Raw genomic sequence first — 18,238 nt, 5'->3', positions numbered from 1 at the left:
CGGAAGAACAGTGAGGTGGAGCAAACCAAATCAATGTTCAGTGCTCGTCTCCCACCATCTGTGGGGTCATAGTTATCCTCCTTCATCAAGGGTCCTTTCACGTGTTTGCTATATCCAAACATCCTTTCACCTGTGTCTGCTCCAGCAAAACATCCTCTCACCTGAGTGCCCCAGCAAACCATCATTTGACATAACTAACTTTCCAAAGAAACTAGATGCTTCCACTTCAACTCCGTTTCAATCAAAGTGGAAGGTGAGAACTGACCCCAAGGCTGACTTCTGATCTTTACACATGCAATGTGGCATGTACATGCATGTGTGTGCAGACATACACACACATACAAATAGAGAGAATGTCTAGTGTAAATAGGAAAACAAACAAAACAAATATCCAAATTCCCAGGGCTGGAAAGATGGCTCTGCAGTTAAAAGCACTTACTGCTTTTCCAGAAGACAGGAGTTTGGTTCCTGGCGCCTAAGTTAAGTGGCTCACAACTACCTGTAACTCCAGTTCCGGGAGATCTAGCCTGTGTGTCTACACACACACACACACACACACACACACACACACAGAGAGAGAGAGAGAGTGAGAGAGAACATACATACCGCTCTTGTAGAGGAGTAGAGTTCAGTTCCCAGCACTCACACCAGGCAGCTCATAAATTCCTGTAGCTCCAGCCCCAGGGCATCCTACAACCCTTTCCGGATTCAAGGACATCTGCATTCACACGTGCGAGTGCGGAATGTGTGCGTGTAAATAAATCATTTTTTAAATTAATGATAAATATTCCTAATTCTCATAAAGATAAAAAAAAAAAAATTTGTGTTGTTTTCAAAGCAGGGTTTCTCTGTTGTCCTGGAACTTACTCTGTTCACCAGGCTGGCCACGCTTGAACTCACAGTAATCCCTCTGCCCCTGCCCCTGCCCCTGCCCCTGCCCCTGCCTCTCCAGTGGCATGTACCACTATACCTGGTAAGAATTTTATTTTTACTTTATTATTTTTTTAAAGATTTATTTATTGTATGTATATGAGTACACTGTAGCTGTCTTCAGACATACCAGAAGAGGGCATCAGATCTCATTACAGATGGTTGTGAGCCATCATGTGGTTGCTGGGAATTGAAATCAGGACCTCTGGAAGAGCAGTCAGTGCTCTTAACCGCTGAGCCATCTCTCCAGCCCCTATTTTATTTTTATTTTATTATTATTATTATTATTTTTTTTTTTTTTGGTTTTTCGAGACAGGGTTTCTCTGTGTAGCCCTGGCTGTCCTGGAACTCACGTTGTAGACCAGGCTGGCCTCGAACTCAGTCTGCCTGCCTCTGCCTCCCAAGTGCTGGGATGAAAGGTGTGCGCTACCACGCCCGGCTGATTTTTTTTTTTTAATGTGTCTGTTTCCTGCATCTGTGTGAATGTATGCCATGGATGTGCTGGTGACCTCAGAGGCCAGAAGGTATTGAAATCCCGAGGAGCTGGTGTTAAGGGCAGTTTAGAACTGCTCAATGTAGTCGCTAGGAGCTGAACTCAATTCTTCTGCAAGAGTAGCAAGTGCTCTCAACTGCTCAACTATCTCTCCTGACCCTTTTATTTTCTATATATGACTGTCTGTCTGTCTGTATATATGTACCATGTACATGTCTGCTACCCTTAGTGGCCAGTGGAGAGAGTCAGATCCCCCTAGAACTAGAATTACTGGTGGGAGTGAGCCACCATGTGTGTGCTAGGAATTGACTGACCCCAGATCCTCTATAGGAACAACTGCTGAGCTGCCTCTCCACCTGAGGGTTTTGTGTGTGTGTGTGTTTGTGTGCATGTATACACGTGTTATTTTGTTTTGCTTTTTGAGACAGGGTCTCCCTAAGCTCTAGCTGTCCTGGAGCTCTCAGTGTAGTCCAGACTAGCCTTGAACTCACAGAGATCTGAGTGCTGGGTTTAAAGCCATACATCACCACACCCAACCTCAACCCCAGAATTTTATTACAGCAGGAACACTAACAGCTTGAACTGAGAGACAGGGTAAATGGGAAGAAGCCTAAGGGACCCCCAAAGTTTTTCTGCCAAGAAACAGATGGACTGACACTGTTGTAACTATCAGATGCATTTCTGAAAAGGGGAAAACACTAAAACTAAAACCAGCGGGTGCGTGACTAAGAGGAAATGGAGCCGGAGGCCATAAGGTGGGGCCTGGAGCCGGACAGGAAGTACTCCAGCCTGGAAACAAGTTAGTCTGAGTGCAGTGAAAGAATCCTTTCTCCTTCCTCCTCGCCTCTCAGCCCCACCCCCTTCACAGCAACTTTTCCTGAGCCCAGGCCCGCCTCCCACTCAGTATTTACTTGACTGACAATGACTTTGATCTTTTGATTACTTTGCCTCCACCTCTGGAGTGCCGGAATTTCAAGCATTGCCACTATGCCTACTTTTATGCTGAGATGGAACACAGGGCGTAGTAGGGTTGTAGCCCAGGCTGACCTTGACCTCCAAACAATCTTTTTTCCTCAGTTTTCCAAGTGCTGGGATTACAGACACCCAAGGCTACACACAGGTTCTGACTGTATTTTCTAAAGTAAAAATTCATGGATAACTAAGGAGCTGAGGGCAGGCACATCCCTATATTCCCATCACGCAGGAGACGGGGTCAGAGGGCCACGGGAGTCTTGCCTGGTAATGAGTTTATATCCTAGAATATATGAGACTCTGTCAAAAAGAAACTAAGGCCGGGCGTGGTGGCGCACACCTTTGATCCCAGCACTTGGGAGGCAGAGGCAAGTGGATTTCTGAGTTCGAGGCCAGCCTGGTCTACAAAGTGAGTTCCAGGACAGCCAGGGCTACACAGAGAAACCCTGTCTCGAAAAAAAAAAAAAAAGAAGGAAGGAAGGAAGGATAAGAGCCGGGCGTGGTGGCGCACGCCTTTAATCCCAGCACTTGGGAGGCAGAGGCAGGCGGATTTCTGAGTTCGAGGCCAGCCTGGTCTACAAAAGTGAGTGCCAGGACAGCCAGGGCTACACAGAGAAACCCTGTCTCAAAAACCAAAAAAAAAAAAAAAAAAAAAGGAAGGAAGGATAAGGACGTGGGGAGAGAGAAGAGAAAGATCAAGATAAACTGAATGATACAGAATCTGACATTAGAGCCATCCCAGGAGCGTCCACGTGGTGGTTGGGATGGAGCTGGGAAATGTCCAGTAGAGCTGTCGTATACCATTCCCTTGGAGTCCCACTTGCTCCTCTGATGGAAACTGCATCCTCTCTTCTGTTAACCTGCTTGGTGAAAACTGCTGTGAGCTAGCATCAAAATCTAAGCAATTTAAGACAGCTTGTCCTTGCCAGGGGTAATGTGTGCAGGGTTTTTGGTTTGGTTTGGTTTCAATTTTTGCATCCTTATCATCATTGGGGTGGACTTTTTCTGGCAGTGCATTCAGCGGCTCAATGGAAAAGATGCTATGAATGTCAGTGAAGAGAAACGACTTCAGATCCAGTGTCACGTCCTTGTGAACGTCACGAGCTGGTTCACTCTTTTGTTTGTTTGTTTTTTAAGATTTATTTATTATATGTAAGTACACTGTAGCTGTCTTCAGACACACCAGAAGAGAGCATCAGATCTCATTACAGGTGGTTGTGAGCCACCATGCAGTTGCTGGGATTTGAACTCAGGACCTCTGGAAGAGCAGTCAGTGCACTTAACAGCTGAGCCCTCTCTCCGGCCCCTGGTTTATTGTTTTGTAGCAGAGACCTTTGTGAACTGACAAGGGGTTCTCTGGTTGCTATGGAGCTAACAAGCATACTGTTGCCTTCTCCAGCTTTGTACATTTTCAGTCTGTTATTGAGTAGTGGTTTCCTCTGAAGTGAAGCAGTCCCTCCTGGAGCCCGGAGAAAGGAAATTTATAAGACTCAGGAAGTAAACACAATTTACAAGTCTTAGAAAGCTCCTGAAACACCCACCCCCAACACACCCACCCACACCCAAAGTTGTGCAAGCAGTAACAATTGCTTGGGAGAAGAGCCTACTGTGGGACTACCTGTCACTCACGCAGGGGTGGGCATTTTGGAGGTACAGCTGCCTTTGAGTCATCCATCCCGCTCCAAGTAAACTGTCAGCCACACCCCTGTGAATCCATAATCTCATTGCTTTATTCAGCTAGACTCTGGCAGAACAGACAACTGTTCTAGTCCCCCCAGAAAGAGTCACACAGTTCTACATCCTCAAAAGAACTTGGTAAGATTTAGCACCTTCCTGGTGGGACCATTAGTTTCTTGGGTGTACTTTAATGAAGATAGCTGCAGGTAAAAGCCAGAGTCTGAGCTAGGAATTGTTTTGCCATAGCTAGGCCCACAGTAGGCGCCTACTAAGTGTTTCCCAGATAACAATAACATGAAAACTGTACAACTATTCCTTCCTTGTTCCAGGACCCCCCATGAATCCTAAACTCTACAAATCCCTTGTAGAAATGGTTCAAAGTGGTTCTAAGGCCTTCCATATCCTCCCATACACTTCGAATCATCTCTAGATTACTTATTGTGGGCGTTTGAATGAAATGTGGAGGTGGACTCTAAGTGGTCAAAGCCTCTGGCAACCCCCACGATGCTTTCTCTGCCTCCAGGTTGTAGCTTGAGGTGTGAACTCTCTGGTCTCAGCTCTCAGATCCAGTCACCAGGCCTGCCTGCTGCCATGCTTCCCCCACCGTGGTGTTGATGGAGTCTCTTCTTTTAAAAAAATGTATTAGTTTTATTCTGTGTTTTGCCTGCATGTATGTAACTGCACTGTGTGCATGCAGTGCCTGAGGAGGCAAGAATAGGGCCTCATATGGCCTGAACCTGGAGTTACAGAGAGTTGAGAGTCAACAAGTAGGTGTTGGGAGCTAAATCCAGGTCCTCTGTGTGCTCTGAACTGCTAAGCCATCTCTCCAGTTCTAGGGATGAGCTGTTGGCTCTCTAGAACCAGAAGCCCAAATAAACCTTCCCTCTGTAAGTCGCCTTGGTTATAATATTTTATTACGACAGAAAAGTACCATGTACAATCCCTAGTACAAGGCAAATGCTGTAGAGTGTAGTTAGACTGCGTATTTTGGACAATAATGAGCCAGAAAAGTACATATGTTCAGTACAGATGCACATTTTATCTTTTCTGCGTATTTTGATCCACCATTGATTGAATCCAAAAAAGGAAGAAGCCAGAGATACAGAGGTGGATGGGACTCCTTTCTGCTCTCTAGGAAAAGCCTGTGCATGCCGTCCATTAATGAAACTCATCTCTATGGTGAGTTCATTCAGGAGGTGAAGGGAGACTCTGGCCAGGATTTTTGGTTAGGCCCCCAGTCTCAAAACTACAAAACTACTAGTTAGGGGTGAGGTCTATCCTACTTGAACCAGGAGACCAAGAATTGAGATCACTGTACCTTCAAAGCAAAGTAAGGGCTATTTGTCCCTTTATTCTTTTGTTTTGTTTTGTGTTTTTGTTTGTTTGTTTAAGTTAGGTCTTTTGCTTTTTTCTTTTCTTTTTTTGAGACAAGGTTTCTTTGTGTAGCAGAACTAGCTCTGTAGACCAGGCTGGCCTCACAGAGATACTGCCAGGGCTGGGATGAAAGGCTTGCAACAACAGGCCCTTGTTTGGCTTTTTATATAGTTTACTGTGTACCCGTGGTCATAGTTAGGCCATAGTGCATGTGTACAGTCAAAGAACAGCCTGCAGGGACACAGATCCTGTCCTTCTAGCTTGTGGGTTCTGAGGATCTTGTCCTCAGGTTTGGTGGCAAACACCTTTACCTGTGGAGCCATCTCACAAGCCCTCTATGAACATCAAAGAGAGACAGCTTGGTGTTATATTCCCACTAAGGAAGGCACACAGCACCAAGGGAGTAATCTTGCTCCACCCAGATATTTGAACAAAAATCAAATCAAGTGTGTAGACCTAAAAGAGATGCAATCAGCAAAATCCCAATTATGTGACACTCTTCAGTGCTACTTTTCAGTTCTCCAGTGACAAAAAGAATTTTACAGAAATACAAGATAGCTGGGCGTGGTAGTACATGCCTTTAATCCCAGCACTCAGGAGGCAGAGGCAAGCAGATTTCTGAGTTCGAGGCCAGCCTGATCTACAAAGTGAGTTCCAGGACAACCAGAGCTATACAGAGAAATCCTGTCTCAAAACAAACAAACAAACAAACAAACAAATGGAAATACAAGATAGAGGAAACTACATGAAAAGAGATGAGAGATTTGAAAGGAAACCTGGCCCATCAAAATACATAGACTTAGTTTGCATCAGGAATTCATCAATGAGGAAAAAAATAAGTAATAATAAGGGGTAAATGGATGCTTGGTGTTTGTTCTTTATTATATGTATTTTATTTTATGTGTGTCTTAGGGTTTTACTGCTATGAGTAGACATCATGGCCAAAGCAACTCTTACAAGGACAACATTAATTGGGGCAGCTTACAGGTTCAGATGTTCAGCTCATTATCATCAAGGCGGGAACATGGCAGCATCCAGGTAGGCATGGCGCAGGAGAAGCTGAGAGTACTACATCTTCATCTGAAGGCTGCTAGCAGAATACTCACTTCCTGGCAGCTAGGATGAGGTTCTTATACCCCACACCCACAGTGACACACCTACTCCAACAAGGCCACCTCCTAATAGTGCCACTCCCTGAGCCAAGCATATATCAACCACCAATCACAGTGTGTATGAGTGTTTTCTCTGTGTATGTCTCTATACCATGTATGTACCCTGGTACCCGGGGAGGGCAGAAAAGGGTGCTCTTAAGCATTGAGCCATCTTTGCAGCCCCTTGATATTTGCTCTGTGTGTGTGTGTCTGTGTGTGTGTGTACATATACCTCTTGTGTGTCTGGTGCTGTTGGAGGCCAGAAAGAACCAAATTCCCTAGAAGTGAAGTTGCAAATGATTACAAGCTGCCATGTGGGTGCTGGGAATCAATATGGGTCCTCTGGAATAGCAGCTAGTGTTTTTTTTTTTTTTAAACATTTATTTATTATAAATAAGTACACTGTAGCTGTCTTCAGACACACCAGAAGAGGGCGTCAGATCTCACTACGGGTGGTTGTGAGCCACCATGTGGTTGCTGGGATTTGAACTCAGGACCTTTGGAAGAGCAGTCAGTGCTCTTACCCTCTGAGCCATCTCACCAGCCCTGAAACTAGTGTTCTTAACTACTGAAATATCTCTTCAGCCCTATTTTAACATTGTTTGTTTGAGGCAGGGTCTTACTATGTAGCCTGACTAGACTAGAATGTACTATGTAGACCAGGTTGGCCTCATAGAGATCTGCCTGCCTCTGCCTCTCAGGGTGTGTATAACCACATTTATTAGTCACGGTTCTCTAGAGTCACAGAACATATGGAATGAATCCATCTCTAAATATGTGTGTGTGTGTGTGTGTGTGTGTGTGTAATTTATTGGAATGACTTACAGACTGCAGTCCAGCTAGTCCACCAGTAGCTAGCTGTGAGTGTAAAGTCCAAGAATTCAGTAGTTGTTCAGTCCTCCGGGGCTGGATGTCTCAGCTGGTCTTCTGTATGTGCTGGAATCCTGAAGCAGTAGGCTCCAGTGCAGTGACTGAATGGCTGTGCTATCCAGGCAAGGGCGAGCAGGCAAGGAGCGGAAGCTTCCCTTTCCCATGTCCTTATGTAGGCTGCCTACCTTAAAGGTCTCGTCTAAACGTGAATTTACCCACTTCAGACCAAGCAGACAGGTATGCCCTCCACTCCTGGAATGTCCTTATTCCGTATATCGTCAAGTTAACAACCAAGAATAGCTGTCACATCACACCAGGCTTTTTTTTTTAGAAATATTTATTCACGTGTGTGTGTGTGTGTGTGTGTGTGTGTGTGTGTGTGTGTTTGAGTGTGTGCATGTGTACCACATGTGTGCAGAAGTGTCATTAGAGAACACTGGATTCTAGAACTGGAGTTCTGGGATCTAGGCAGCAATTGTGAGCTGCCTGAGTTCAGGTCCTGTGAAAAAGAAGTAAAACTCTCAACCATGGGGCCATCTCTTAAGCCACCTATTCTTATTTTTAGGATATGATAATACTGTGTAACACTCTTTGTTTTGTTTTGTTTTTAAGAAATTCAAACACTGATGACTATGATGTTACAACTTGTATTCCCAGCACTCAGGAGTCCGAGGCAGGAGAATCATTTCTTTAAAGCCAGGCTAGGTACATATCAAGACCCTGCCGGGCATGGAGGCGCACACCTTTGATCCCAGCCCTCGGGAGGCAGAGGCAGGCAGATTTCTGAGTTTCGAGGCCAGCCTGGTCTACAGAGTGAGTTCCAGGACAGCCAGGGCTGCACAGAGAAACCCTGTCTTGGAAAACAAAAACATATCAAGACCCTGACTCAAAAAAAAAAAAATAAAAGTTAAAAAAAAAAAAAAACCAAAAAAAACAAAAAAAAAGCCGGGCGTGGTGGCGCACGCCTTTAATCCCAGCACTCGGGAGGCAGAGGCAGGCGGATTTCTGAGTTCGAGGCCAGCCTGGTCTACAAAGTGAGTGCCAGGACAGCCAGGGCTACACAGAGAAACCCTGTCTCAAAAAAAAACAAAAAAACAAAAAAACAAAAAAAAAACCCAAAAAAATAAAATAAAATAAAAGTTTTAAATGTGAGATTATTTATTTTAACATTTTTTCTCCGTTTTAGGGACCAAACTCTGAGCCTCTCAGGCACTGGGCCAGCCCTCTTTCCCAGAATTGCATCCTCAGCCTGTGAGGGTGTGAGTGAAGAAGTGCTGTCAAGTCAGATCTCCTTTGAGGTGATCCTGGGGACCAAAGATGCACACAAAATAAGGGAAATAAGGTTGGCTAGGAATTATGCTTGTTTGGTGAGACAGGGGCTCACTGTGTATCCCTGACCAGCTTGGTACTTGAATTTGTATCAGTCTCCTGCCTCATCTTTCCAGGCAGTAAGCCTACAAGAGAGTCAGTCACTGCAGCATTCCCTCTCTTTTGTCACTTTCTATTTTGGTTTTGGGATACAGAATCTCATATGCCCAGGCTGGCCTCAGATTTTTTTTTTTTTTTTTTTGGTTTTTCGAGACAGGGTTTCTCTGTATAGCCCCGGCTGTCCTGGAACTCACTTTGTAGACCAGGCTGGCCTCGAACTCAGAAATCCGCCTGCCTCTGCCTCCCAAGTGCTGGGATTAAAGGCGTGCGCCACCACCGCCAGGCTCTGGCCTCAGATTTGATACCAGAGGTTGGCCTTGAACTCATGATCCTGAAGGTCAGGCTTTTAGGGGTATACCACCATGCCCAGTTTTACTTTTTATCTGAGATGGGGTGTCACTAAATGCCTAGGCTGGCCTTGAACTCATGTTATAGTCCAGACAGGACTTTAACTTCTTTTTTTTAATGATTTATTTAATTTTATGTGTATAGGTGTGTTGCTGAATATATGACTATGTGAGAGTCTGGGGTCCTCTGGAACTAGAGTTACAGTGTGAGCTGCCATGTGGCTGCTGGGAATTGAACCAGAGTCTTCTGGAAGAGCAGCCAGTGCTCTTAACCACTGAGCCATCTCTCCAGTTCTGGCCTTGAACTTCTAATCTTACCTCAGCCTTTTGAGTAGCTGGGATAATTCCAGTAGCTGGCCTAGGCCACAAGGTTTGGCCCAAGGTGTGTGTGTGGGGGGGGGGGAATTTTCTTTTGGATACAGAGTTATCTCTATGTAGCCCTGATTTGCTTAGAACTCTCTTATAAGTCAAGTTGGCCTTGAACTCACAGAGATAGTCTAGCCTCTGCCTCCCATATTGCTACCATGTGTGCTTCATGCCTGGATGCCAGGTTTTTTTGTTTGTCTTTTGTTTTGTTTTTGTTTGGTTGGTTTTTGGTTTTTTGTTTGTTTGTTTGTTTGTTTGTTTGAGACAGTCTCTCTATGTAGTCCTGGCTGTCCTGGAACTCTCTAAGTAGCCTTGAGTTCACAGATCTGCCTGCTGCAGTCTCCTGAATGCTGGGATTAAAGTAGTCTGCCATTATGCCTGTCTTTTGTTTTTTCTTTTCTCTTTTTTCTTTTTTCTCTTCTTTTCTTTTCTTTTTTTAAGAAGGTGAGTGTTAAAAATGAAAGAAAATAATGATAATAATAAGTGTTATCATTTATATCTGTTTATAATTCATTATTCTAACCTTTGCTTTTCTCCTTTTGAAGCTTTGGGGTTTTTGTTTGTTTTGTTTTTTGAGGAAAGGTGAGACTCTATCTAGAGGATGGCCCGATTCTCCCAAGTGCTGGGGTTACAGACAAGAACCTTTATGCCAGGTTTGTGAAGTGCTGGGGCTCAAACCCAGGTCCTCACACATGCTAAGCAAATACCCTATCAACAAAGTTTCTATAACCTTGAAAGATTCTTAAGTGAATTAAGATTTGAGAAGTTTAAGGGCACAAAAAGAGTCCAAGTCCAGGAGCGGTTCCCTGTGGTTTCCAGAGTGAGTTCAGGACAGTCAAGGCTTCACAGAGAAACCCTGTCCTGGGGAGAAGAAAAAGTATCATTTATATCATATAAAAATATCAATCTCGCTGTTGCCACGGACCTCAGTCTCATGGCTGGGGTACTCTGTAACCTGGTTTTCCTTTTGAAGAGTATCTTTATCCCCATTCTTTCAATCACATTCTGTCAGGAATATATTTTGGATAATAATCTAGTACTACCTCATATATTGGGCTGCCCGAGTTGTTCCAGCTTTGACCAGTGGGAGCTTTTCCCGTTGGCTTTCACAGTCATTACAGTGGATCATACTCTTTATAAGAGGAAATATAGACTCAGAGGAGGAAGTTCGTTTGGTGGAGTGCTTGTCTGGAGTGCTTGAAGCCCTGAGTTGGGTCCCCAATATAGCATAAAACCACAGGTGTTGGGACAGGCCTGTAAGTCCAGCACTCAGGAAGTGGAGTCAGGGTGATCAAAAGTTCAAGGTCATTCTCTGCTATCTGTCGCTGGAGGCCAGTCTGAGGACACATGAAAACCTATCTTTAAAAGGGGGGATGAGGATTGTGGAAAGAGAGACTGAGAGAGAGAGTGTATGCTCACACACAATGGGAGGGCTGTGTCTCTGCCCAAGAATAATGGCTCAGAAGAAAACAAACTTGATAGCACCTTGCTTTTGACTTCTGACCTCTAGAGTCTAGAGAAATAATTTTCCATGGTGGAAACCACTCATAGGCAAGAGCACTAACTCGAGAGCCCTAATATATGGCTTTTCACCACAATTTAAGGGAAGTCTTAGAGAAAAGTTTTTTTATTGGTGTGTGTGTGTGTGTGTGTGTTCAATAGGGATGGTGTTCATATGCCATGGCATGCATGTGGAGGTCACAGGACAGCATTGGGAGTTTTGTTGTTTATTTTTTGAGGCAGGGTCTCAGATGCAGCCTTGGCTAGTCTGGAGCACTCTATGTAAACAAGACAGGTTTTGAATTTAGAGAGAGCCACCTGCCTCTGCCTGCTGAGTGCTGAACTGAAGGCTCGTGCCGACAGATTGACAAACACAAACTTTCCGAGTTTGACTATTGAAAAACTTCAGTCCCAGACAAGCAGAACCAGGCATAGTGGCACAGGCATGAAATCCCATCTCTTGAGATCCTAAGGCTTGGATGGGGTGGTGTTTTCAGAGTCTGAGACCAGCCACCAGTGGGTGGCTCACAACCATCTGTGATGGGATCTGATGCCCTCTTCTGGTGTGTCTGAAGACAGTATACAGTATACTCATATAAATGAAATAAATAAATCTTTTTTTTTTTTTTTTTGAGACATGGTTTCTCTGTATAGCCCTGGCTGTCCTGGAACTCACTTTGTAGACTGGCATGAAATAAATCTTTTTTTTAAAAAAACTGATGCATGCAGGTTGGTCTCTTTGAATTTGAACTTAGCCTGGTCTACTCTCCATAGTGATTTCCAGGATGGTCAGAACTGAGTGAGAGACCCTGTCTCAAAATAAAGTAAAATAAAATAAAATGACACATAAAATAACAATAAAATAAAAATAAAACCAACCCCAAACAAACAAAGCCCACAAGACTGTTTACTTGGTAGCTGTAAGTGTAGCTCAGTGCTAGAGCTAGCATGAGTGAGGCCTTGGGCTCAGCAGGACCTCCAAACTAACACTTCACTGGCCGCCCAGATGTTTGTGGGCTGTGTAGAAAGTAGATCCTAATCTAGATTGGGCTCCTAGCGTGGATGGTCCACCCTCTTCCGGTCCGTGCTGCTTTCCTTATGCAAAGCCTGCTCTAGCCTTCACTGTGGCTCCTGAGAACTCCTGTGGACTACTGGTCTACTATGACCACAAGCTTTCTCTATCATAACTCCATTATTAAAATAATACCATTCCTGAAGGAATCACCTTGACGGCTTTGGGCAGCTAGAGAATGAATGAAGGGCAGACACACAGACATGTGTACAGTGCAGCTGGGGTCACATAGGGTTCTGGAGCACACTGGTACAGTGCCGAGGGAGGACTAGCTAGTGTGTAGGAGGTCTCTATGGGTATCAGTCTGCAGCTTTAGAAATCCTGGAGGAGGAAGCTACAATTGCTCTCTTTGCATACACTGATGAACAGTTCACAAACACTCACATTCTGACTCCTGAGGGAAGCTTTGCCGTTCCTCTTGAGCCTAGTTTATGTGGGTGCCTGCTTTGCCAGTTTCCCATAGGTCAACTGGTCTTGGAGTGCCCAACTGGCCTTGCTATGTCATTTACTCCGAACTTTACCAGCTCAGGGCTTCTGCTGCTCCCTACAGTCTACTGTAGCTGCTTCCACTCTCATATACCATGAATTCTGACATCTGTTTCCACCATTGTAGAAAGAGTTAGGGCCTACAGCCTTCAAGAGTGTCTCTAAATCCCACACTGCATGCTGGCCTTCACCTATAGGAAGCTGGCTGGCATTCTCAGGCCCTGTTCAATACATTGTTCTTTTTCTCAAAGAAACCTCTCTTCTTGAGTTCTTTATTTCTTTTTTTTTTTTTTGGTTTTTCGAGACAGGGTTTCTCTGTATAGCCCTGGCTGTCCTGGAACTCACTTTGTAGACCAGGCTAGCCTCGAACTCAGAAATCCGCCTGCCTCTGCCTCCCGAGTGCTGGGATTAAAGGTGTGCGCCACCACGCCCGGCTCGAGTTCTTTATTTCTGCTAAAAGCTGTTGCCGCCTACTGATGGCTTATTGACATCTTTAGGATTTGGGTATTAGTTTTGTTTAGGTAACTTTCAGGAATTGTTTTTTGCTAGGTGATGTATCAAATGCTTCAAAGGTCCAAATATTCAAATGATAAACTCTGAAAAGACCCTCTCCTGGGGGCTGGTGAAATGGCTCAGCGGTTAAGAGTGCCAACTGCTCTTCCAAAGGTCCTGAGTTCAAATCCCAGCAACCACAAGGTGGCTCACAACCATCTGAAACAACATCTGATGGAGTGTCTGAAGACAGCTACAGTACACTTACATATAATAAATAAATAAATAAGTATTTTTAAAAAGACCCTCTCCCACTAATGACCTCCAGATACCAATTTTCTATCTTAGCAGGCCATCATTGCTACCATTTTGTGTACATGTCTTTAGGAGCATACAGTCATATACATCTTGTAATGATAGACATACTCTAAGAAACCCATCATTAGGTGATTTCATAGTTGTGGGAACATGATAGACATTTGTACCATCAACCACAGCATCAATAAGCTATATAAACTCCCCCCACCCCACCCCGCCCCGGGCTGGTGAGATGGCTCAGTGGTTAAGAGCACTGAGTGCTCTTCTGGACGTGAGGTCATGAATTCAAATCCCAGCAACCACATGGTGGCTCACAACCATCTGTAATGAGAAACAAACAAATAAAAACCCTATCCCTGCTCTCCATCTCGGGGGCCAGAGCAAGAGGGTGAAAGGGAAGAGGGAAAAAAACCCAACTTTTTTTCTCTTCTCTTCTCTTCTCTTCTCTTCTCTTCTCTTCTCTTCTCTTCTCTTCTCTTCTCTTCTCTTCTCTTCTCTTCTCTTCTCTTCTCTTTTCTTTCTTTCTTTCTTTCTTTCTTTCTTTCTTTTTTTTTTTTTTTTTGAGACAGGATCTCATTGTAGCTTTGACTGGCCTGGGACTGGCTATGTAGACCAGGGTGGCTTTAAACTCATAGATCCTCCTTCGAACACTTGAACTTGACTATTTCTTTCTTTAAGACCCAGTTGACTGATAGTCCCAGCTGGCCTGGAACTCAGGTGAGGCTGGCCTTGAGCTCTTGATTTCCTTGCCTCCATTTCTCAGTGATGTGATTATGCTTTTTTTTTTTTTTTTTTTTTTTGGTTTTTCGAGACAGGGTTTCTCTGTATAGCCCTGGCTGTCCTGAACTCACTCTGTAGACCAGGCTGGCCTCGAACTCAGAAATCCGCCTGCCTCTGCCTCCCGAGTGCTGGGATTAAAGGCGTGCGCCACCACACCCGGCTTGTGATTATGCTTTTATTAGCATATCTCAGTTACACACTGAGACAGAGCCTAGCTAGGTAGCCCACGTTGGCCTCAAAATGACCATACTCTTCCTCTCTGAGCAGGAGTGCTCACACCAGGGTGCACCTCTGTACCCATAGACCATAGAATCTTGTAATCATATGAGACTGCCAGTGCATATGTGGGGTTTTTATTGACTAGAACATTATCATGTAGTTCACAACTGTATACAGTTTTTGTAAATATGAGAATGTTTGTTAATTTACATATTATCCTTTCCATTTAAGAAAAAAATCAGATGTACAAGCCTGGCATTGGTGGTGTACACCTTTAATCCCAACACTCAGGAGGCAGAGGTAAGCAGAACTCTATGAGTTCAAGGCCAGCCTGGTCTACAGAGTGAGTTCCAGGACAGTTGGGGCTACACAGAGAAACCCTGTCTCAAAAAACACAAACAAGCAAACAAACAATCAGATGTACAGGTGCTTGCACACTGTACACACACCAGATCTGCTTCTCAGGCTCTGACCTCTGTTACAGTGGCACTGTTCCAGCTGTTGTTGGCCTTAGTGCCCCCCCCCCTTTTTTTTTTTTTTTGGTTTTCTGAGACAGGGTTTCTCTTTGCAGCCCTGGCTGTCCTGGAACTCACTCTGTAGACCAGGCTGGCCTCGAACTCAGAAATCCACCTGCCTCTGCCTCCCAAGTGCTGGGATCAAAGGCGTGCGCCACCATTGCCCCCAGCCTTAGTGCCCTTCTTAGCACCTTACCCAGAGTACTGAATAAGCAGATTGAAGAGACTGAAACTCAAGTGCCTGCCCACCAGAAATTATGTGCACGTGAAGAGCTTTCTCTAAAACAAAATCTTATATACCCCTTATATTTTTCACACACATACACACTCTCACACACACATATCTTGGCATTGTTTAATTGAATACTTTCTCTTCCTTTGTTGTAGCTGTATAGTGCTTAACTGTATTTCTGATTATTTTCTATGTCCTTGTCTCTCAATCAACTGCCAAATTCTATCAATTATATATTGTTTTTCTAATGATGTTCATTAAGGTTGGCTCTGATAGCATCATTTCTAGCTTAATAATCATCATTCCTGCAAGCAGAGTGGCCGGCACTTCTAGTCCTAGCATCACAGCAGACAGAGGCAGGTGCATCTCTGTGAGTCTGAGGCTAGCTTGGTCTACATAGTGAGTTTCAGGACAGCCAGAGCCATATAGCAAGGCCTGTCTCATAACCTCCGTTGCCAACCCAAATACTGCTGCTGCTGTTGCTGCTACTGCTGCTACTACTATGAAGAAACACATTTTCCTCACTGCCTTGGTGTGACTGTCCTCCAAGTCACGCAAATATCATCTTGGGGAGTTCAGTTATGCCCTCCCTTGCAAAAGGGTTATCTCAGCCCTTCATGAAGAGGAGAGTCACAGACCCTCATCTTAGTGTTGAGTCTTTTACCACCCGTTATATATAACTGTCTCAATTACATGTGGCCTTAGGGAAGGGCTAGAGTATACAGGCCAGGTAAGAGTTGGGGTATGGGGTCCATTTACATAGCTTTGGCTATGGGGAAATCCTCACCCCTGGTGGGTAAGACTTTCTGGCTTTTTGTTGTTGTTTTTTTTTTTTTGTTTTGTTTTGTTTTGTTTTTTTGAGACAGGGTTTCTCTGTGTAGCCCTGGATGTCCTGGAACTCACTCTGAAGACCAGGCTGGCCTCGAACTCAGAAATCTGCCTGCCTCTGCCTCCCAAGTGCTGGGATTAAAGGTGTGCGCCACCACACCCGGCTGACTTTGGCTTTTTAAGGGAAGAACGCCCACACCCTAATAGGTTACCCTTCTCCTATTCTCTGCAGGAAAGCCCAAGAAACTCATGTTTTACCAAAGTTTTGATGAAAGGACGTGTGCTTGAGTTTGCTGTTGGAACCTTGGAAGGAGAGATAGACTCCATTTCCATCTTCCTCCTGGGAAGGGATTTAGCAGCACACATATTCCCGGAAGCTCTGTTCTCCCTTTCTTCTTAGTCTTGGTGTCTTCCGGCCTCAGACACTTACGTCACACTGGAGTGTGATGATCCGGGAGGATGATTGCCTGAGAGCTGGAACCTTACTACTTGACTTTGAGGCGTACAGCATCGCCCTCCAATCCAGCTGTTCCTCCTCCCAGGTCCAGCCCAGTGTGCTGACTTCCTTATGAGGTCCTCCCAGACCCCCACTGTGAGCCAAGGCAGATGACAGTACCACTCAATGTGTGAGACTGCATGACCAACACTTGACAAGAAACATCCCCACCCAGCTTGCCAGGCCTGTCACATCGCATCCTCAGTCAGGAAGCAGACAGAAAGGGGCTGGTGTTTGCCTTGTTTTCTCCTTTTTATTTGGTCTTGTTCCTGGCCCATGGGTGGTGCTGTTAGCATTCAGGCTGGGCCAGTCCTCCCCAGTAAACCTCTCTGAGATGCCCCCACAGACGTGTCCAGAAAGATGTCTCCCTGACTCTAAAGTCCAGTTGAGTTGGCAATGAAGCTTAACCAACACACCAGGAGCCCTCCTTCCCTCTCCCTCTGCCTCCCTCTCTCTGTGCTTCTGCCTCGTTCTTCCGATGACTTCCTGTTTCTCAGTTACTTGGGTAGAAAATGGCCTCTGACTGCACCTCCCACAAAGACTAAGATGTAACTCGAGTACAGAAACAGAGAAAGGGAAGAAGGGAGGGAGGGAAGGGGGGGTGGGATAGGGAGAGAGACTATGGTGAGATTTTTCAATTTCAGTTTCAAAATCTCCATTAATGGATCTAATTGGTCCACTTTGAGCCAGGAGCTTATTTTTGGACCAGTCACCTGTGATCTCAAGGTAATGACAGCCAAGGACAATCCTGGGGACCTTGGTAGTGTTCATGACCTTTTATTTCCACAGCTTCATCAAGACTGAGACTCGGCTCTCAGTTTCCAGTCTCTGTGTCTTAGTCAGATCTTCTAAACTCTTGGGATAGAAAACACACGTTGACACAGTTCTGGCCAGATGACCACCAGGGAGAAGGAGACTTTATAAAATAGGCAAGATCAGTAGGGGCATTCTATGAGGACAGTTTCCAGAAAGGAAAACTGTGGAGCTGGTAAGTCACACCTAAAGGTGAATGAATACATGGAATGATGGAATGGTCTCATTTTAAAGGGAGTACTTCCTCGGAACTATTAACTAAGTCTTAGGGAGCTAGTACTGGAAAACACCCTTATCCACAATCAAAACCCACTTCCAAAATGAAACTTCTCAGCCTCTCTCACATTCTTCCTTCCACCCCTTTACCCCTGGCTTCTGACAGCTGGCACTCAGCCAGTTGCTCTTGTGTCTTTACCAGTCCTATTCCAGGCTGCTGGCTGTGCCAGGGTAATCCTAAAGCAGCAGGCTTCCCCACTGCCAGCCACCATTCAATCTGCTGGAAACCAGACATATCCTGTCTCTAAACTGACTTCCCTCTCGGCAAGGTCAGGACACTTTCAGTTGCTTCTGTCCACCATTCTGTCCTGAAAACCTTGAATCACCTCTGTCCTCTGTCCTCTTAGCCCTTCAGCTGTCTCCTCAGTTACCCATCAGTATTGGATTTTCCTCTGTTTACATTGGTCCTTTCCTTTCCATTTCTGTTAGCCATCTCAGCCCTAATTCCCACCATTGAGGAGACGTCAGAGCATCTTTCAGTGGCTGATGTGAAGACAGTATGGAAAAGATAAGACAGGGCACCTAGGAATGCTGGTATCCTGTGTTAATCAGTCATCTCTGTTCAGTGAGGTCCCTGGAAACAATGATACAACCAAATAAAAT

Source organism: Mus caroli, unplaced genomic scaffold, assembly GCF_978045245.1.
Source record: "Mus caroli unplaced genomic scaffold, Mus_caroli_1 scaffold_7, whole genome shotgun sequence".
NCBI classification, from domain to species: Eukaryota; Metazoa; Chordata; class Mammalia; order Rodentia; family Muridae; genus Mus; species Mus caroli.
Note: the sequence above shows the minus strand (reverse complement) of the source record.